Source organism: Natrix helvetica, assembly GCF_964273705.1.
Source record: "Natrix helvetica genome assembly, chromosome: 4".
NCBI classification, from domain to species: Eukaryota; Metazoa; Chordata; class Lepidosauria; order Squamata; family Natricidae; genus Natrix; species Natrix helvetica.
The window spans coordinates 115143213-115166275 of NC_138550.1; the positions used below are offsets into that span (position 1 = coordinate 115143213).

At 41.8% G+C, this 23063-nt stretch overlaps 1 protein-coding gene across 1 annotated transcript in view; it reads right to left on the minus strand.

The window, feature by feature from the left end:
• Positions 1 to 23063, minus strand: part of LDLRAD4 (low density lipoprotein receptor class A domain containing 4) — a 301736-nt gene that overhangs the window by 247128 nt on the left and 31545 nt on the right. Inside the window, exon 2 of the mRNA XM_081952764.1 lies at positions 4925 to 5008. The gene's annotated coding sequence lies outside the window, so the exon portion shown is untranslated. The remainder of the gene's footprint in view (positions 1 to 4924; positions 5009 to 23063) is intronic.

Below are 23063 nucleotides of genomic sequence, written 5' to 3' on the forward strand. Positions count from 1 at the left end.
ATTTATCAATATTTGCCATATAAAACATTAAAACTGATGGATTCATTGAATATTTATTATTAAATGGATCATGTAAAAACAACATTAGAACCCATTAGATATACATAAATATATTTCATGAAAAACAACTTTATTTTTAACAAATGAAAAAACAGTGAGAGTATTGTTTTAAATTTTTGTTACTATCTTCACTATCTGCCAAATAATTCTGATTTTGAGGTGTCCCAGGAGATCCTAGGACCACACTTCAAGAAACTCTAATCTATGAAATTGTCTTCCTTCCAGCCTTGTATCATTACTTGTACTCTTAGTGCATAGCGATTTTCATGTTATGGGAAATAAATCTACATTTGTTTTAATTAAAAAATATTTTTCTAAGCTGATAAAAACAGTGTAATCAAGATGGGAATGATGTAATTTCTTTTGACCACCCATGATTATTGTGTTTTTCTACCTTAGTCATAATAGAATTAAGTGGAAAAGATACAGATATTATTTATAATTTCTTTTTAAAACCATCATTTTCCTGTTTTTCTTAATATTGGAGGAAAATACCAAAGCAGAATATAACCTCCATTAAATACCAACTTTAAAAAGAAGTAATAAGAAAAAGGGTTAAGCTATCTTTTTCAGAAATGAGAGTTTGAATTCTTCTAAAATTTCCTTCATTTTGGGGTAGGGTGGGGTGTCTCTTTTCCTTGTAGGCTACTTCATCAGGGCAACCGTATATAGAAATTTTTACCAAAAGATTTTTTGGACATTGGTAATTAAAGAAAACTCTAAAAGAAAAAAAAATATCTCTTAATACTACTAGTTAGGCAAGAGATGACTATTTTCCCAGCAAACTGTTATCCCCCAAAATCACACTATGCTATTAGTGCATTAACCGTATTTTTAAACAAATTCCAAAACTTGGATTCACACATAAAGCATGATTTTCATCCACAAAGATTGGATTTAAATATGATGTCAAGTCAAAATCAAAGACATCACAATCTGGTTTAACTGAACGTTTGAGCCCTGTCAAAAGCAGTTTTAGCTTGGGTCCATTCCTCCTCTTCCTTAATACTTTTCAGCATATACTACCCAATTTAGGGCATGTTAAATATTTCAACTTTCAATTTCCAAACATCAGGGGTGCTCAAAAGTTGTGACATGCCTTCGGGATTGTAAATATATTTTGGTTACTTTAATATATTTTTGATGTGCTTGGTAGGTAACTACATAAATATCATAACTTTTTAACATTTTGTTTCTTTCATTTCTAAACCTACAGTTACCAGAGTCCTTAGTTTAACCAATGCTGTGTATAATACAATTGGGTGGCACACACTATTGGATTGCGCTCTCCCAAATAATTTTCAATTACAGTTTTGGGGATCCAGGTTTCTTTTCCAGTCAGAATAGTTTTCATTACCATGTAATGGAGCCCCTCTTCCCCTTGCACCTGAAAACATACAGCATTATTTATAAATTTGAGGAATCTGGGAACAGAATCCTGTGAGAAAGGTTAAAATCTGAAGTGATAGAAATTACTTCCTTTTCCTGATTAGAATATTGTTTAGAATTCCAGCCAATAACAGCATTAACATGCCAGAAAATATGTGTGGACTTTGTTCCAAGCATTTATTTCCCTAAACTATCAAGACTTAATATTGAAATTAAGTATGGAAGTACTAGAGTAGCAATGTGTCATTCGTTGTTTCTAATCAATAATATGGCACACAATCTGAATTACATTATTTCAGTCTTTAGCTTCTTTCCTTCTTCGATTTTCTAATTATAAGTCTAATATCAGATATGGTATTTATTCAGATATAGAATACATATCTGTTCTCACAGTTAAAAGTTCTGCACTTCTACACTTCTTCAAGAACCGGAAACTTATGACGTCAATAAAATACTTGCTCTACTCATAAAGCAAGCAGACCAAGGTGAATAAAATAAATAAATAAATAAATAAATAAATAAATAAATAAATAAATAAATAAATAAATAAATAAATAAATAAATAATAAATAAATAAATAAATAAATAAATAGGCAACGCAGTTCGTATCAGATTCCAAAGTGAGGAAGAAATTCCCAGATATCAGGGAAACTTTGTTTAATTGATGAAAGTTCAATCAACTCTTTTGATCTACTTTTTGATAACTGGTCAAGAGAGTAATCGCTATAATACATTATAGTGCATTAGATATCAAATATAAGACAAAAAGGTATTGTATGATAATCTTTTACAAAGGCTATGGAAGAATTAAAATATTCCCCTGCATTATGTACTATGCCTGTATGAACATTAACTGTATACACATTTGCAAATCAATGTGTCAGCTTTGATTTATGTTCATATGATCTTTCCCTGTCATAGAAGGGAAGAAAAAGTTTATGTTTGGTACGGGCTTGTTATTTCATCAGAATGTCCAAGAATTACACTTATGTTCATTTTTCCTTGAAGCAATGAAACCTTTTCTGTATTTTTAGGCCGACAATCGATTTCTACAAACAGCAGGCTTGTATCCTAAGTGCTGTATGTGTCAAACATTTCATCTAGTAGACTGTGGACGTGGAAATATATGTCTTTTGGAATCAAGTGTTTAAGAGAAATTTGTGGCCACCAAAGTGTGCAGCAAATCAATTTGATGGAAATCTTTTTTATAGCCTACAATGCGAAAGAGGCAACCTTGTCTGTAGACTGGATAGTGTAAACCAGAAATAATTTTCCATTTCTGTTATATTTGTGTCCTTGAAAAGCAATTTGAAATATAACAGAATTGCCAGGTCTGCGTCTGAAGATGATGCCTGTTCCTTGAAATGTTCCCTGGAGACAGAGCTCCACTACTTTCCAGAGTTGCTGGCTTTGTTTCTTTTTTTAATATTGTTCCTCCTCCGTTTGCAGCAATGTGGAAGGCTCTAATTTTGTCCCAAAACTCTTTAGAGAAGAAAGAATGGGCAAAGCAACTAGGAAGTTGCTGCAATGCCATCTTTTAATGGTACTTTTAAATTTAGTTTTATGTAAGACTATAACTGGAAATGAAATGTGTTGAGTTTTGTATTGTTGGCTTTTGCCACAGACAAATTAAAAATAGTTGACAGTATCTCCTATGGGCAACTATAATTGAAAACCTTATTTGAATAGTGTTACCTTTGATCTTGATTAGGTATTGTGAAAACCTAAGTAGATCACTTTGCAAATGTGAATAACAAAGCAGCCAATCATTCCAATGTATGAGCGTACATGCACACACAAACACTCATGATATAAGTTAACCTGTAGTAGCCCGCAAAATAAATCAAGTTTAAATAAAGTGAATCATGTTCACCAAACAAGCCAGTAGCCATAAATACTACTCAGCTTTGATTACATATTTTCCATGTTCACCTGAAGAACAAAATATTACCAAACTTACTTATTACTGAATTACTGAAATCACTGTCATGAATGATTTCACGACATTTCAATGTTTTGTTATTATTATGGCAGTCTAATATAAATAAAAATATATAGCTATATCCATGCAGTAAATATAGATATAATCAAAATCAGCCCAAATCAATCTATCACAGGATGAAGGCATCTTCAGCTGCTTTCCAACTGCTTCAATACACAAATCATTTGCAGTTAATCCTGTATCTTTGATTTGAGCCATATCTACCATCTGCCCAGCATTTTCTTGAGCATCTTCTAGATCTTTTAAAGTTAACTAGTATCCAACTGAGGATGATTGTTGTCTGATGTTAATATCATCATACAATATGGATGGATGGATCACTAAGAGTGATTAATGAGATCAAAGGGAGATCTTTGTAGGCTACTCAGGCATAGACCAATAACTTCTATGCTACATTGACTTTCAGTGCATTTTGTAATACGTTATTCATAGTTGGAGAGTTTTTGTTACTTTGTTAATGGCATGGAGAAAATAATACTTTCTTCATTTTAGGCAGATAGGGTGATTTCACACAAAAATGAAGAATTGGGGGAAAAAGTTGGAGTAGAACTACAGCCAGTTAATAATTTCTATATCCCCCCAAAAAAAAACCTGATTACCTGATGGTAACATATACTACCTGTCATCTACATAGTAATCTATACTACTAAAACTCTTTTTTTATGTAACCTTTAACTGGGCAAAGTGGTGCGCCATAGGGCAATTTTTTTTAACCCAGGTACATCAAATGGGCTAACTAACAGAATGCATCCAAAATGACTCCCATAGAATTGAAATTGGCATAAATTATCACAAAACAGATTATAATATGTTATGAAACATTTCCTGTGCTATATAATACAATATTTATATGAATAAATATACCTCTGAATATATAGTAGATATATCTCTGAATATCTCCCTGAATTTTAAAAAACTTTTCAAGTACATTGCTATCATTGCTGAAGGCATTGAGGAATCTGGCAAGGAAATATCTTTGAAACAATGAGCCAAGGAGTCAAGAGTCATCTAGTTCAGTTTAATTATTATAAGCCAAGGCCAAGCCTACAGCATTAATGGTTTTTTTTTATTATACCTTTGCTATATTTTATTGTTAATTATTAATTTCATTCATTTTATTCATTCAGATAATTTAGCTGAATTAGCAAGTTAGAATGTACATTTCTGTAAATCTATTGTATGTGCAGTATATATTCTGATTTTATCAAAACACACATTATACATTTTTCATCTTAAATATTAAAATGTTGCACATTACTTCCACTAAAAGAACCATTTTTTGAAACCTTAGCACAGCATTTCTAATGTATGATTTGAAAGTGCTTAGGAGAAGAGACACTATTGATGAGGGGGCGGAAAAATGTCATTGATAGAAATGCAGCTACTTAAAATAAAAATTATGAGATAGTTTTTCCCCATATAAAGTGTTATGTATTTAATACATATAAAAAACATGCAAATCATCTTACTCACCACAATTGATTCAGGAAGCCACGGTACAGCTGTGAATTCTATTTAATTAATAATCATTCTGTTCAGCCAGTAATTTCAGTTATTCTGTGGAGAGAAACAGACAAAATTGTTTTACATTTCCAAGAATCCTTCTCCAGCAAGACCTTGATAAACCTCTATTGTGATCTCAGTTGAAATATGGACTTTCAAGACAAATTAACAACTGCTCAGAGGGTAAAAATAGTACATTTTTCTAAACAGGGGAATAAAGATCTATTTGACTTTTTCACTAATTATTATTCTTAATTATCATAATTATGTCATAATTGCTAAGAAGTAATAGTTTTCAGCATCCAAGTTTTTAAAATATTTTTTTAAAAATAGAAAAAATTAAACACTTTTTAATTAAACACGTATTTTTTACTGTTTTTTATATACGTTTCAAAATTTTATGTTATTCTGCATACAGTAGTTTTTTATTACGTATTTTACAAGGAATGAAGAAGCAGGATAGAAAGAGTATTGGTGCTTTTAAACTTTGGTGTTGGAGAAGAATGCTGAGAATACCTGGACAGCCAAGAAACCAAGCAAGTAGATTATTGTATAAATCAACATTGAGTTCTATTTCAAGGTACAAGTGACCAACATTGAGTTCTAGTTCAAGGTACAAATGACCAAGCTCAAATTATCCTACTTTGGACACATTACAGGTAGTCTTCAACTTACAGCCATTCCCTTAATGACTATTTGAAATTGCAATGGCACTGGAAAAAGTGACTTGCAACCAGTTCTTCAACTTATGATTTTCACAGCATCCCCGTAGTCAAGTGATTGTGATTCAGACGCTTGGCAACCAGCATGTATTTACTATGATTGCAAAGTCCCAGGGTCTTTCTGATCTTCCTTGGCTTCCAACAAGCAAATTCAATGGGGGAAAATTGGATTTATTTAACAACCATGGCAAAACAAACTCATAAAATCAGGCGAACTCACTTAACAATTGTATCACTTAGCACTTTTTGTGGTTAAAAGTTAAGGACTACCTGTATGCAAAGACCTCATTCTCTAAAGAAAGTGATAATGCTGGTAAAAAAATAGAAGAAAAGAGAAGAAGATGGCCATCAGCACAGACCCTGTTGCAATGGTGGTGGGTGTACCATTAAAGATGGAAAAAACCAAGTTTAGGGACAGATTGCTATGGAGAAAAATCCATCTATACAGTTCCATAGATTATGTAGGATAGTACATGATCAATCAATCAACCATGCAAAGAAAAAATACAATAAATATTAAAGACTGGGAGAAAGGAAAGTATAATTAGCAAACAAATAAATGAGAATAGACTTTTAAAAATTGCATCCCTCTCCTGAGCAATTGAACAATTCAAATTAATTTCTTTTCAAATGTGCACTTTTTAAAATGAATTTCAAACAATAGACTATATTTGCTGCTATTTACTATATATATATTTTGAAACAGTCAGGATTATTATATTTGATTATATCAGAGTAACATTGTTATAAAGTACAAAGCTATTTGTGAGAATTTTCATCACATCTTTGCTTCAGATGCCATTAAGGTTGTACAGCTTTCTCTCTGTCTCTCTATACTTAGGCTTTGCCAGTACGTAGGATTAAACAACTTTCCAAGGTTGAATAAGCCACCATCTGTCTGTTTTGCATGGTTCTGTTTGCCATACAGGAGGCTTGTCCCTCAAAGCATGTTTCTACCATATGTCACCCTCAAGTGATCAGCCAGACATTTGAGAAAAAAATGAGCAAGTTTTACTGGAAATCCCTCTCTAGAATTCTAGAGGAAATTCTCAAGGCTGTATTTGTCATATCCTGTTATCATCATGTGCCAGGAACTTTAGAGGTAAATCATCTAATAAAAACGGTATTCTTTATACCATAACCTAACTAAAATTCACAGAAGTCTAATCATTTTAAAAGGCATGAACTAGTATAGGCAATTCTCATCTGGTTCAGATTGCTACATTCCTCATTCTAAACTAGCATATTAATATAAATCATCCAAATTAATTTTAAGCCCTTACAAACCTAGAAATTTCCTATGCGGTAAACCTTTACTAATTTTATTATTTAGCAAATACAATTAGAAATAGTTTTTCTCCAGACATTTAAAATTATATATGCCAGGTTGCTACATTACTGCTTTCAGCTTTCTTTCCTAAGTGTAGAGCTGAATGCATATTCAGCTAATGCTAAATTCAAACTCTTTCAAATAACAGCCACATGTTTGGCTTGTCAAAACTATGTGTTTTCAGTAGAACAGAGGGAGGGATCACCACTGGGCATTCTCAAAGCCTGATTGGTCCAAAGACTGAGGGAATTTTCTTTTAATGCTCCACCATTCCCTGTGGTTCCCAGTTTTCTCAAGGTTGACTGATGAACACTGCAAAAACACAGAAAGAGGGAAACCGAACAACCCCATCCCACCGTTAATCTAATTAAGGTAGCTAATTAGGGTGGGATGTGACCCCTCCCTCTGTTCTACTGAAAAGACATGTTCAGGTAAGGACCAACGTTCCTTTTCCAATAGAACTGAGGGAGGGTCACCACTGGGACGTACCCAAGCTCAGTCCCAGGGCAGGCCATCAAGATCCCGAGGGAGGGGTGGCCGCTACCTGTTGGAGAACCTTGCATCCAAATGACGCATCTGCCGATGCGAAGACATCTAGCCGGTAGTGATGGATAAACGGGGTTGGAGACAACCACATGGCTGCCTGGCAAATGTCCTCAAATGGGGCTCTGGTAACCCATGCCGCTGTATTGGCAGCGCTCCGTGTGGAATGGGCCGTGATCTCGGATGGGGGAACCTCACCTGAAGCCTCACAGGCAGAAACAATAGCCTGTTGTAACCACCTGCCAACTGTGGCAGAGGACACACTAGCTCCCAAGGAGCCGGGCTGAAATGAAGAGAGCCTCCGATCTGCGAACCACCACCGTACGTCTAAGATAAATATGCAAAGCCAGGTGGACATCCAGTCGGTGTCATAGGTATTCTCTCTCGTGACAGGGCGAGGGGCAAAAGTTCGGCAAGATAATTTCTTGTGCCCTGTGGAAGGGAGAGTTGACCTTTGGGAGGAACAGGGGGTCCAAACGGAGGACCACCCTATCCTGGTGGAATTGGCAAAGGTTGTCCTTCGATGACAGGGCCCCTAACTCAGAAATACGCCATGCAGATGTCACAGCGACCAGAAAGGCTACTTTCAGAGATAGGAATCTGAGATGAACCATCCGTAGGGGTTCAAAAGGAGCACTCTAAGTACTAAGGGCAAGTCCCACATGGGGAACCTGTTGACAGGAGGGAGATGGTGGTTGGTAGCTCCCTTAAGAAACCTCTTAACCAGAGGAAGCTGCAAGAGAGGGCAATGACTGTCCCCGGCAAGGACCAATGACAGGTCTGCTACTTGGCGCTGTAGAATGTTTTGTGAGAGGCTCCCCTCCAACCCTTTCTGCAAGAATTCAAGAACCTGAGCGACCAAGGCTTCGGTCAGACTGATGTTGAGGGGAACACACCATTTGACGAAAGTTGCCCACATCGAATTGTAAATCGTCTCGAGGCCTTGATGGTAGCAATAACATTGGAAGACAGGTTTGCATTCCTCAGGAGGCTCCGCTCAAGTGCCAGGCGGTCAAGTGGAGCCACTGAGGCTCCAGGTGTATCAGGACCCCCTGGCACAGGGCGATCTCCCCTGAGGAATCCTCCAAGGGGGAGATATGGACAGTTGGACAAGGTCCGCAAACCAGGGATATCTGGGCCAATATGGAGCCAGCAGAATGATGTGTGCTCTCTCTACCACTACCTTCCTCAAGGTCCCCGGGATTAGAGGGAGGGGAGATGGCATAGAGCAGGCCGGGTGGCCATCTGCTCCTGAGCGTATCTGTCCCTTCTGCATTCCGGGCCGGGAAGCGGGAGAAGAATATCGGCAATTGAACGTTTGGCGGGCTGGCAAACAAGTCCACCAGTGGGGTGCTAAATTGATGACAAATTGCTTGAAATAAGTCGGGGTGGAGTTGCCACTCGCCGTGGTTGACTGTCGCACGGCTCAGCCAATTGGCCTGGTGGTTGGCCGTGCCCGAGATGTGTTCTGATGTTATTGATGCCAGGTGCTTCTCCACCCAGGAGCCGAGTTTCAGCACCTCCAGCCAGAGACCCTTGGAGTGGGTGCCCCCCTGATGGTTTATGTGTGCTTTTGCAGCTACATTGTCTGTCAGGAGGAGCACATAACGATTGACAATCAAGTCCTGGAAGTGAAGGAGGGCCAGGCGAGCTGCTTTCAGCTCCAGCCAATTGATATTGTGGCGCAGGTCTGAGATTGTCCAATGACCCTGCGCCAGCTTGGAGTTCATTAGGGGCCCCCAGCCATATAAACCCATGTCCGTAGTGATCGTGACACGATCCGGCTCCCAAATTGTTGACCCTTGTCGGAGACCCAGAGATAGCCAGCACCTCAGAGATAGACGAAGCCCAGGAGACAGGGGAATGACCTTTAAGGAGTTGCTCATTCGCCGACATTGATATGGAATGAGAGCCCACTGCAATGGCCGGATGTAAAGGCGGGCCCAGGGCACTATCCCTATACATGACACCATCTTGCCCAACAAATGGGCCAAGGTCAGGATGGAAACTGACCATCTTGCCTGGACATGACATGCCAGCAACTGGAGGTTGGTGAGACATTCGGTGGAAAGTTGGACCAGTCCCGCAACCGAATTATTATTGCTCCAAGATGGAGGATTCTCGTCATGGGCAGAAGGTGACTCTTGGGGAAATTGACAGAAAATCCAAGGATCTGTAATGTCTGGATGGTGCGATTTAGGTCGTGGACAGCTTGTGAGTGAGACTGACCTGAATGAGCACATCGTTTAGGTAGCATTGGAGTCTCACCGGGGAGACTCGCAGGTGAGCCACCAATGCCACCAGGACCTTGGTGAATGTGTGTGGGGCTGAGGCTAGGCCGAAGGGAAGGGCCCTGTATTGAAAGTGTCACCTGTTGTGGGAAAACCAGAGAAATCTGCGATGGGCTGGCAGGATTGGGATGTGAAGGTAGGCTTGTCTTAAATCTACAGATGCCAGATAATCCCCACGCCGGATCCCCAGAAGAATGGACCTGAGGGAGGCCATCTTGAAGCACCTGTAAACCAGGTAGGTGTTGAGATGCTTCAGGTCCAGGATCGCTCTCCACCCCCACCCCCCTGAGTTCTTCGGGACCATGAATAGGTTGGAGTAATGGCCCAACCCGTGTTCCGCCCTCGGAATCGGTTCTATCGCCCGGGTGTCCAGCAGATGTTGAATGGCCAGATTCATCAGCCAGTGACGTTCCGGGTCTTGGGACTGAGGGAAGGTCCTGAAGAAAGTCAGGGGATGGGAGAAAAACTCCAGACAAAGGCCGTAACTGATTGTGGACCTGACCCATGCATCCGAGGTTATCCGGTCTCACTGATCCACAAACAGTTCCAGGTGGCTGCCTATGAGAAGACTTGGGTTGGAGTCATTTCCCCCTGCAGAAGGGGCGGCCGCCCCCTCCATGAAAGAGCCGCCTGGGCTGTCCTTGGTATCTACTCCTATCCTGGTAAAAAGGTCGATGAGGTTGTCTGTCGGCCCTATAGGGGGCGTACCTGTGTTGATAATCAGACTTGGGTGCCCTGTAGGAGGGCCTGCAGAAAGGGGTTGGGCGAGTGTCCTGTTTCTTTGCATTAGAGGGTAGGACCTTCTTAACCTTATTCTCTATGAGGATTGGGTCTAGGGATTCCCCAATGAGATCAGTGCCAGAAAATGGAGCTGCCACCAAGTTCCATTTTGCCTTATTGTCCATTTGCCAACTGCGCAGCCAAAGAAGCTGTCTGGAAGTCACCGAGGTAGCAAGTGCTCGGGACACAAATTTAATGGAATCCAGAGTGGCATCAGCAGAAAATTGAGTAGCAGCAATAATTTTGGTGATATCTTGCTGGACACGCTCATCCTGGACAGGAATGCATTCCTGCAATTGGCATAACCACATAACGGCGGAACAATTAAAGTATGAGGCCGCTGTAGCGGATTTAGTCACCCATGCGGAAGCGTTGAATTCTTACATAACGTAAGTTCCGTACGCTTATCCTCTGGTTTTAACTTATCTGCCACATCCCCTGAGACTATGGAAGAAGAAGAAACCAGAGCAGTTATCGGGTTGCCTATGGCTGGAAGCTGCAGGGCCTGGGAGAAGGCCTGCTCCATGTTGTAGAAGCAGTGATCGTTACTCCCAGGGTTGGGGAAAGTGGAAGGGCGGGCCCATTGGTTCTTAACCATCTCTAGGAACAAAGGAGGATCAGGAACCTCCTCTTTGTTGGTGGCCATGTTGACAAACATGGACAAGTTAGGGTCCCGAGGCTGAGACACCGTTGGGTCTCCTGTCTCAATTTTGGTGGTCTTTTTTGCCTTGTGTAGGAGGGTCTTGAACATAGGTGGAGAGAAAAGACCAGGGAAGGCCGGAGGATCAGGAGGAGCAGAGTCCTCATCCTCTGAAAACCCCATGTCGTGTTGAGCTTCCTCCCCCACAATGGAGCCTTCACTGACTACCAATGGGAACGGAAGTCTGATGCTGTTCTGCCTATGAGAAACAGAAGTAGAATGTCTAGTCTGGTGATCAACACGAGGCCTACTCTTGCTAGGAGGGGCACGTTCATGTTGGGAGAGGCCTGTGGCTATGCCCTTGGTAATGGCTAAGGAGATATGATTTTTGATCCTCTCGGGAAGAAGTTCTAATTCATGCAAGTCATTCTCTGATGGCCCCAGTGGGGGTGCCTGGGGAGCAACACTTGTAGGCGGAAAGAAATCACGAGATGACCCTTCTAATGGGTCCTCCCCACCTTCTCTGATTGACCTCGGAGAAACAGGAGGGGATGGTGAAATCTCCTATCTAGCTTGCCTGAGTGGCCTAGCAGGGGAAACAGAAGGAGAAGGAGGGCTGAAACTCTTGGGAGGAGAACCAGAAAGGTGGGAGCCAGACCTGACTGGGGATCTGGATCTATTGGGCCTGTTGGGTGTACTGGGCCTGATGGATTGGGCCTGGCTTTCCTCCCTGGCAATGTGCTTTTCTAGTGCCTGCTGCCTTCTTTGTTTGTCCCTGACTGTGGCACAAGAGGGATGCTGTGCAGCCGAGGGTTTGGAAGCAGCAGCCCTGGTTCTGGGCCTGTCCATCCTCTCCTCCCTTACATCCCCTTGGACCTGCATAGAAACTTCCATAGGATCTGCCATTGCACACTCATGTGCCACCAAAGGATTTCGGCCCAGTAGGAATGCCTGTCGGTGTCGAGGCCATGAGGGAGCAGAAGTGGCTCCTAATTAGGTCAATGCTGCCTGCCGGCCTCAATCAGCAGCCGCGACGCAGGCTCGATGCTCTGGAAAATGGCCACCTCCACGTGCATAGAGAAAATGGCTGCCGGATCCTTCCTCACCCCTCTCGAGCCTTCAGGAATCACAGTTCTCTGTTTAAATGCCGCGTCTTCTTTTCAAGCTGCGGCTGGCTCTTAATAGCCGCTGCTTGCTGAATCGGGCTGCGGCTCGCCTTTTAAGTCACCATGGCTTGCTGTGAAGGACGGCGTTGAAAAACAAACTGCAGCCGCAGCTCGCTGTTTAAAGCCGTGGTGCGCTTAACCTAGCCGCAGCTCGTTTAAAAGCATGTGGCTCGCCTTAGCGCCATCCTGCTCACTCGGGGACTTGCAGCCGCTCCCTGGAAGCTGCCAGCATGGAGCCTGTCACCCCCGTTCGCCCAGGGACCAGACAGAGCTCCCAGGCCCCTGAGATAGGAGGGATTGCCGAGGCAACCTCCTTACCTTGAGACGAGATGGACGACCCGGTCTCTGAGGGCTGCAGCTCAATATAATATTTAGAATTTATTCAGGAAAGCCAATTAACCGAATTAAAAGCAGAGTAGCAACAGTAAATTTTTCCTCTAAGGGAACCAAAACCAGTGCTTGGACCAAAGACTGAGAGGAAACTGGAAACCATGGGGAATGGTGGAGCATTAAAAGAAAATTCCCTCAGTCTTTGGACCAATCAGGCTTTGAGAATACCCAGTGGTGACCCCTCCCTCAGTTCTACTGGAAAATATAGCTGTTTTGTTTCCTAATACATTATAAGATGAGACTCATTGTACAATTTGACAATGCAATTACCTAGGGAGACAAGAACAGAAAAGTTAGTATAAATGATAGCACATTAAAAGTACACCCACATACCATGACTCAAACACCAACACTAGATGGGAGTTTATACTAAAGAGGAGAGCGAGTGTGAAGGCAAACCATTTTGGATTTTTAAGCCAGACTTTCAAATTAAACAAAGCTAGTCCTACTTTTTGATTTCTCCTTCCACATTAAACTGCAGGAATGATGCCATTGCTTCAGATCAAAGGAAAACAATCAACCCAGTATCATGTTTGCTCTCTCTCCTGCTGCTTTATCTTTATCTTTTCACACAGGAAATTCAAATATATGTTTTCCCAAATATTGTGAATGCCAAGTCCATTTAAAAGGAAAATAAACTATGCTAATCACAGGCAACTTTCTCAAAATTTTGTAAAGAAGCCTTACAATAAAAAATAATATAAGATAGACTTATTCATCAAAATGATTTCAGAAGAACAATGCAACAGAGCACATGCAATAGGCACTAAATATACAATCAAGGAGGAAAAAGATGGAAGATAAGAGAAATGCAGGGAGACACTGCATTTCAACAGAAACTGCAAGATGACTCTGAACAACAACACTGTAGGAACAATGTCCTAACTTATTGAAGTAGATGTCATGTTATGGAAAAATGTAGAGCTTCAGACACTTCAATCTTCGGATATTACACAGGAAACAGGCCTTTTGCTTTCAATGCTTCGTAGGAAAACTGCTCATCATTTTGGAATCAGGAATCTGCTTACAGAACCCAGACAAGTGTTGAGGCAATGTATGCTTAAGGAGGATTAAGTAACACATCCATAAAATCACATCTGGTCGTCTAACATTACAGGCTCGTCAAACTGAAGTTTATCAATGGCTCAGTGGACTATAACACACAGTCTCCCAGCTTCTAGTCTGATGTCTTAACCACTACAACAAATTGGCTCTCTTTGGGAAGTTAAGAAAAAACAAAATACATCAACTGGAAAGTATAATTATTTATAGTCTTATAAACATATACAGATAGTTCTTGACTCTTGCGACCATTAAGTTACAATGACCCCCCCCCCAAAAAAGCCACTTGGGAACCAGCTCTAGACATCAGACAGATCCACACACGCACACACGCACACACGCACACGGTCACATGACAGCATTTCAGGCACTTGGCAACCAGGACACCTTCACAGCTGGTCATGATTGTGGTTTAATAGTTGTTTTTCTGGTTTGCGGCCTATGGGACAGTTTCTGGCCAAAAAAAAATCCCATCCATAGGGATACATGCATGTGCTTAACAATCACATCATTTGCTTAACAACTGCTGTAAAACAGGTCATGAAATGGTTACATCCGTGCCTTGACAAATGACCATAACCTATGACAGAAATTCCAGGCTCCATTATAGTCGTAATTTGAGGACTACCTATAATGGGTATGTCTGTACTTTAAAAATCAGATTTTCAGTCACAATTCCTTTTATCGGTGCAATGCAAGCTAAGTAAGAATAGCTGCTGCATACATCAAGCAATCAAGAGTGGATCAGTAGAGAGCTGCAGACCTTTCAAAATCAGCAAATAACTAAATGAATATAAGTGTAAATATAATAAGTATGCATAGTTTTTATACTATATCATGAATGAAGACATGACAAAAGAGTATTATTTTTGCACATAATGTGGTCAGGTGTCTAGAGCAAAAGGTCATTGAAAAATATGTGCCATAGGCTATAATGTTGATATGGAAAGAGAACGGCAGCACTCAATTGCAACTGCCGAGTGGCATGAACCAACTGTCAATGTTAAAAGTGGTTTGCCTGTAAAAAGTAATGTGTGTGTGTGTGTGCGTGCGTGCGCGCGCGCGCGCACGCACAATCAATAAGGAGTAAATGCTGCAATAACAAGCATGTGTGTTAATACACCTACAGCATTGATTTAGTCGCTAGCCAAAATAAGAGCCAAAACATTCTCCCTTCCCATCTCTATGGCTCCAAACTGTAACAGCAAGCAGTTAAACAACATGCTCTGCGGCCAGATGGCTTAAATAAAAAGAACACTTTTTGTTAATTAGGAAATAAATGAATCTGCTGTTAATACAACATGTTACAGTGCAGGAGAGCAGTTTAAACTTTTGATCTTTCCAACAAGCAAGAACACTGCTTCCATATGACAGTATTAGAAGCTTTGTGAAATGTTTTCTAATCTCTTTCCTAAACTTACTGAATCAGTATTTTACAACTGTTTATACCTTTGCAAATGAAAATAGTAGTGATAAATAAAATGGGAATATTATTTAGTTTGGGGAAAGATCATATATATTATAATTACATTATATTATATATAATGTAAATGAAATTTTACACCACATTTTACAATTTAGTCAGATAAACTGATGGTTTATTTGGTTTAAATGTTTTATTTTCATAGAATATCACTGACAAGTCACTGAGAAATGTATGAAAGTGAGAAAAAAATTACATATTTGTTGATACACTAAAAGCATATGATAAAGTGAATAAGCTTAAATTAATGGAGTGTTTTGCATGAATTGAAGGTTGGTTGCTGAATGTGTAATAGCAGTATATATTTAGAAGTAAAGCAAGTGTGAAAATAAATGGAATGCTTAGCAAATTTTCAACACTGAACAGGAATTAGGAATAAGCATGTCTGATAATCCCCTTCCTTGTTTGTAGATACATGAATAAGGAAAAGACAAGCACTTTGGCTGATGCCTGAACAAAAAATGATTATTTTCCAAGTACAATATTCACAAAGTTCTATTTGGCAATGTTTGTTGAGATGAAAGGGGAAGGGATGTAGGGATTTCAGCAACTGAGCTATTTTCAATTTAAATCCAAAATATCTTGTTGCACATTAGGTAGAGTTTCTCTGATTTTCTTTCTCAAAGCCTTTTTCTGAACTTGTAAAAAAAACCTGATCTCTTTGTTGATAGTGAAGAAGCTTGCAGCTGGTTGTTTATATAATAGCTGTCTTATCTTTATCAGTCTGGGAACCAGCTCTTATATCAGTGTTTCGGGTACTCTTAGAACTGTGTTGGTTGGAGATACATATTATTGTACATAGATAAACTGGTGTTGCCTTAGATTAGAACTTGAATGATTTGCAGTTGGCGTTAGATTTTATGATGCAGCGAAGAGTATGGATCTGAAAATTATTGTGTTAAAGATCAAATTTGAATGGGAAAATGGGAGTGAATGATTAGATAGGCTAGATAGCTAGATAGAAGATAGATAGGTTTGTGTGTGCGTGCATGGTGGGAAAATGAAGACATTTTAAATTTTGTGAATGCTACTATAAAATAAGTAGGTAATGTAAGATTTGTTGTGAAGAATAAAAGTTTGTCAAAAGAAGTGAAAATGGTTGCATATAAGAATATGCTTCTGAACAAAAAATGATTATTTTTCTGTCTCCTTTTTTATATGGATGCAGGAATTGGATATGTTAAGAGAAACATAAGTTGAATTGAAGGTTGGACCTACCTGAACTGTGATTTTAGGAGTTTTGCAGGATAGTCCAGGATTGGATTATTGTCATGTCCAATTGGCCTCAAGACTGAATTAAATTGAAGCCACGCCTCTGTGCTCCTTCTTCTTGGCTCCAGTTTCAATGATGTAGCTTCTCTGGGATACCTACAAACAAGTCCCCCACCTGTCTCCACCCACTATGGACCACCATGAGTGGGACCTGGACCAACTGTCATTTTTCGGAGTAGTTTGCAGGATGGTCCAGGATTGGGACATACCCAAGTTTCAGTCCCTCAGGGGGGGAATACTACTGGTCCGGAGTCCTATCATGTGCTATGACTTGTTGCAACACCCTGTGACTGAAAAACGCATTCGCTGAGATGTAGGCATCCAACCTGTAATGGGGGATGAAGAGCAACGGGAAAGCCCAGGTCGCTGCCCTACAGATATCATCTATCGGCGCCTGGGAAACCCAAACAGCCAAAGTGGCTGCACTCCTCATGGAGTGCGCCGTGATCCCCGCTGTGATTAGTAGGTATTTTGCCTCATAGGCCAATGCTATCTCCAGTTTAATCCATCTCCCAAAGGTGGAGGATGTAATCCTCTTCCCCAGCGAGGATTACTGAAAAGAGATGAATAATGCTTCAGATTTTCTAAGGAAACCTGTGCGCCTGAGGTAAAAGCACAGGACCCATTTGACATCTAACCTATGCTGCAGGTGTTCCCTATCCCTGACCAGATCTGGACAAAAATCCAGCAGGACAACCTTCTGCACTCTGTGGAAGGGGGCATTAACCTTGGGCAAGAATACCAGGTCAACTCGCAAGACAACCCAATTGCTGTGGAAAGTGCACAGGTCCGCCCTGGAGGACAAATCCCCCAGTTCAGAAATGCGCCTCACCGACATGACTGCCACCAAGAACACAACTTTCAATGTGAGAAATTTCAAGCTCACTGTTCTCCACAGCTCGAACAGCTCCCCAATCAGCGCCCGAAGCATAATGGAGAGATTCCACGTGAGAAATCTGTGGACCACCGGCGGCCTCAAGTTGGTGCCCCTTTGAGAAATCTATTAACCACTGGAAGTTGGGACAATGATTGTGTTCCTTCCTCTGCTATCACCGTGAACAGAGCCGCTACCTGTTTCTTAATAGTGCCATGGGAGAGCCTTTTATTCAACCCGTCCTGGAGAAACTCCAATACCTGTGGAACCGACACTGACAATGGGTCAGTTCCTGATGAACAACACCAGGCCACGAAGGTGGTCCATGTGGAGTTACAAATCCTAGCTATGGATTGCCTCCATGAGGCCTCAATGGTTGTGGACACCCAGTGGGAAAGCTGAGCGTCCTTAGACACTCCTGCACAATCTCCACATAGCCACTTGCAGCCCCTGGGGCTCTGGTGTACCAGGGTGCCCTGCCTCAACTCTATCTCCATTCTCGGAATCCTCCATGGCCGTTCCACTGACAGGCACACGAGGTCCGCAAACCATGCCCTCCTGGACCAGTGGGGTACCACTAGGATGAGCGCTGCCCATTCCATGACTACCTTCCGAATGACCTGGGGATGAGAGGGATGGGAGGAAAAGCATAGAGGAGGCCTAGCGGCCATCGTGTGTGGAGGGTATCGACTCCCTCCATCCCCTGAGTTGGGAACCGAGAGAAGAACGGGGTCATCTATGCGGCAAAGAGGTCCACCTCCGGCTGCCCGAATCTCCAGCACATACTCTGGAACAGCTCCAGATGTAGACTCCACCATCCATAGTCCACAGTTGCTCGACTTAACCAGTCAGCTTGGTGGTTGTCCACCCTGGTGATGTGTTCTGCCTGAATGGATCGAAGGTGTCTCTTCGCCCAGGTGCCGAGCGCCATCTCCTCAGTCCACAGTGCCCTGGAGTGCGTGTCCCCTTGGTGGTTGATTTGAGCCTTCGCCACAACATTGACAGTCTGCACAAGAACGTGCCGACCCTCCACTCTGACTTTGAAGTGCCGTAGGGCCAGGTGGACCGCCTGCAGTTCCAGTCAGTTGATGTGCGGGTGATTGACTTCCAGAGACCTGGTCCAGCCTTCTGGAATAGGGGAGGGAAACCTCTGCTGAAATCCAGCTGCAATTCTGTGAGAAATTGCATTTGTAATAAGCCTCTGAACACTCTCTGGCAAATGCTCAATAGCCATAGGGGACAAGTCCTGTCCCCCAGTACATTCCCTAAGATCAGACTGGGGTGCCAATGAAGGTCTGACTAAACCTTGGTCAAGGCTTGATGCCCTGCAATGAAAGGGATCCCCCTGGTAAGGGCCTTCGTCTGCAGTGGACACGGGTGGAGAAGGAGAAATCTCCTCGAAGAACCTCCTCCCACAGCTGGGAGACCCATGATCAGAGGCAGGCCTAGAAACACTTCCCAGGGGAGAGCAGGACCTAAGTGGGGATGGGCTTAACCTCCTGGCCTGTTCCCCATGTGCTGTTCAGCCCTAGAGACTTGTTTCTCCAGCGCCTTGTGCCTGCACTGCTCATCTCTTTGTGCAGCCCTAGAAGGCCGGTCCGCTGCAAAGGCCTTCTTTTGTCTGGCCGAAGTGGGTCTAGGCTGCCCATGCCAGAAATTCCCTCTCCAGGAGATAAAGGCGGGGATCCAGGCCCTTCTTCTCCATCCACCATTGCGCTGTCCTCCTCATCTCTCCTTCACTGCCACGCAGTGTCCACAAGCCCTCAGTCGCAACCCTACCCAGCCCAGAAGGTCTAGCAATGCTGGCTATTCACACAGCCTCCTCGCCGCGATTGGCGCACTCTCCTGCAGCTCCACATGGCTCGTGGTGACCTTTGCAAGCCTCCTCCACCGCCCACACCGCTCTAGCGGCTTCTCCAGTGGACAGCAGCCTCTGGAGCTCCTTTCTCTGCCATTGGAAAAAGAGGTTAGTCGAAAACCCCTGCAGAACTCCTGCTCCAAGTGGCTAAAACCGGCACCCAAAATGGCCACCTCAATGGTGTCCGGGCCCCACACCCCAAGAAAGAAACCTCTGCAACCCTTACCAGCGGCCAGGAGCAGCCCCTACACAAGGGCAGGTTTCAGGGCAAATAGGTGAGATAGGCAGGTAGAGAAGGATGAGGTATTTGCAGAATGGATCAGGATAAGTATCAGGAGGCAACAATTTCACGTCTCTTCCCAGGCCAAACTGAGTTGAAACTGGGGCCAGCAAGAAGGAGCACAGAGGCATGGCTTCAATTTAACTCAGTCTTGAGGCCAACTGGACATGACAATAACCCAATCCTGGACCATTCTAAAAACTACTCCGGAAAAGCAGTGGAAACAGTATAACAAACAAAGAAAGATACGCTCAAGAATTAATTTGTGCTGAATTAATGGGATAAAAATAATAACCAGTATAAAAGTAGTGCACTGAGATCAGTTGGCTGTATAAAAAGATTAAAGGAATAATGAATGGGTAAAAAGAAAGGAAGTAGAAAGCTAAGCCTTATATATAGTAAATTTCTTCCTCTAGGTAGAATCTTCCCAGTCCATGTGGGCAAATGTTTTTTTAGGATCCCACTTCCATGAGCAGTGAAAGGGCTATGAATGTGAAAGCATGCCTTCTCTGAAGCAGTCCCTTTGCTTTGGAATGCCTAAATGCCAGACACTAGGCAAGCGTCTTATTAGTTTTCTGCAGAGCTATTTGTTTCAACAGATGTTTGAAGGCAGATAGGCTCTTCAACAAAAAGAGGCTACCAATTATTGCTTTATAACCAAAATATCTGGTTTACCATTGTTTTAAAAAATGTCTTGTTAAACATTTAATGAGAAAATGCATTCTTGAATTTTCAAAAAAGGACATCATATATACTTCTGTTATATATTTGATGTCAAAAAGGACATCAAATATATTTACTTCTGTCACAGCAGAACAGAGGAAAAACTACCAAGAAATTAGATATACTATAACATGTCAGCTTTATTAATATGAAAATGTGATTATACTCATGGCTTTTGTTAATCTTAATTAACATTATAGAATGTCAAAGCGCACAGATAACTCTATCTTAAGGATAAGGATGATGGAAGAAGTACTGCCCATGCATCCATGCTGCTATTTTGTCACAGAAAAGATGTCAAGCTAAACACCCAGCCTGCAGTTTCATCATTCCGTCATCCATCCAATCTCATCAATTGATTATGACAGTAACACATGTCCCTTCTAGCTAAATGACAGCAAAACTGTGGGTTGTAATCATGGATCATCTTCTAAGGACATTGCCATTAAGAATTGCCTAGTATGGTAACCAGAACATAATTTCCAGCTGCTAGATGTTACTCTAATTTAGAAAATCAAAGGAAGTGAGCATTAAAAGTAATAATCAATAATGGTACACTCCCAAGGTACCTATTTATAAAAAAAAATCCTCACTACAAATACATGTAACAAATTCTTTACAAGTTTCAACTTCATTAAAATGTACTTTAAATTTTTGTGCCTCTTAGCACCTGTCACTATTAGAGAGTATATGTTGTCAACATACACTCTCATTGTACACTCAAAATGTACTATGCTAAAAGAGCTAAAATTGAGCTTCTAGTCACAACTTCAAGCTTGTATATGGTTGCCCATTCAAATAAGCTTCTATATTAGCCAGTAGTGCTGCTCTTCAGATCATCCCAAATACTTTTCATCACAATTTCTTAACGAACTAGACCTGCATGACAATATGTTAGCAAAGTACTCAAAATAAACCACTGTCAGAAAATGTTCACTGAGATAATTCCTACATGTACAATTCTCCCATCATCCTGACAGAGAAATTTTTTGCTTAAGTCAGATGCTGTCACAGTTCAACAGGTATAAATATTGTCCAGGAAACAGTACCTTCAATAAGATTATAATTCAGTGTAATAATGCCAATATTTTCACTTAACAGATGGTATGAATAAATTTGCAATTACCCCCAAGTTCTGGTGTGTACTTTTTACATATTGATCCTTTTCCTCCAAGTTATTCTTCACACTAATCACGGTATACATAAGTAACTGATAATGTATCAGAGTTGTTGAAATCCAGTACAGGCCCTTATTTTCAACTGTGCCTGGAACATGAATACAATTCTCATATATCTAACACATACAGTCACAATTTTTCTAAGGTCCCAATTTTAAAATGATGCATTGTCACTTCAGTTCATAGGACCTTCCTTCCTATGTGATGAGTTACGTTGAAATACAAAGTCTAGTCAGTCAAGTAGGCATTTGAAGTTAGATCTTCCTAAACAACTACTACATTATATGCTTAAGTATCCTATTGCCACTGCCAATTAGTGTAATAACAATCTTGGAATTGGATAGAGAATCAATCTGACTAAAGTGCAACAACTATTCCTGCTATTTTCAAACCCCATGGGTCAAAACTAGAAAATCTGTTAGTTATTTTAAATGCTTGTGTAATAAAAAGGTCTTCAAAACAAACTAAGTAGAGGGAGGATTCCACCTGTACTACTATGGTAAAAATAACTTTGGGCAAAGGTCTAGCAATTGAAATTGAAATAGTAATGTCAGGCTTGGAAGCCATCGGAGGATAGGGCCCCAAGCCTGCCGCATATTCAAACATAGTTACTATGGGAAACTGGGAGGAGGGGATAGTATGGAGCTTTGGAGATGTGTAGCCATAATATTCCTTCTCAGAAAGTCAAGGCTGCATTAACCCTGCACCTCGACGGATGTGGATGGGAGGAATCTTCATCCATGGCAGTAACTGATTGGACCATTTGATGGACCTGTGGGTGTTGGGGCAGGGTCTTGAACTTTCAACTGGGTGGGGAAAACCTGGAAGCTTTCAGATTTGTGTTTTCCCAGATGTGAACATGGCTTTTCTAATAAATTGGTGTTTTGAAGAACTTCTTGCTTCAAGCTATTATTTCATAGAGGATGCTATTTGGTGACATTAGCCCAAATCTCCATTAACAACCCTACCAGCTCCCCTGATTTCTGGGTGCTGTCCGGGGTCCTGAGCCCCAATACTGACCCAAAACCAGGCAGTGTGAAGACTCAGGGAAGATGGAGCATGAGGGCACACTGGATGGTAGCTATGGGGACGGCAGGAGCGAGCGGCAGGGTCCTGCAGATTCCTGGCGGCGGGACAGATTAACAAACGAGGGCACCTGGCTAAGACGCACGTAGCTGGCAATTTGGGCCTAGCAGAAGAAACCCCAGACTGAATGAAGGGAGAGATCCAACTTCGCAGCTCGCCCCAGGGAGTGGTGGGAAGCCTGCAAATGGTCGCTGCCAATCGGGATGCCGAGTGGTGCTCGACAGCCATGGGTGAGTTGAGACCACTTAATCTCCTGATGCTTGCCCACAGCCAAGACATGGGACTCCTCCCGTGGGACCCCAGCAGCACGAGCTACAGTTTACCTTAATTACTGTGGCCGCCAAGGCCGACGCAGTCAGGAATGAACTATGGAGCAGGCTGCAACTGGCTCGGCTCGCCAGAGCTCACCGTCCCTCAGCTGCTGCCGCCAA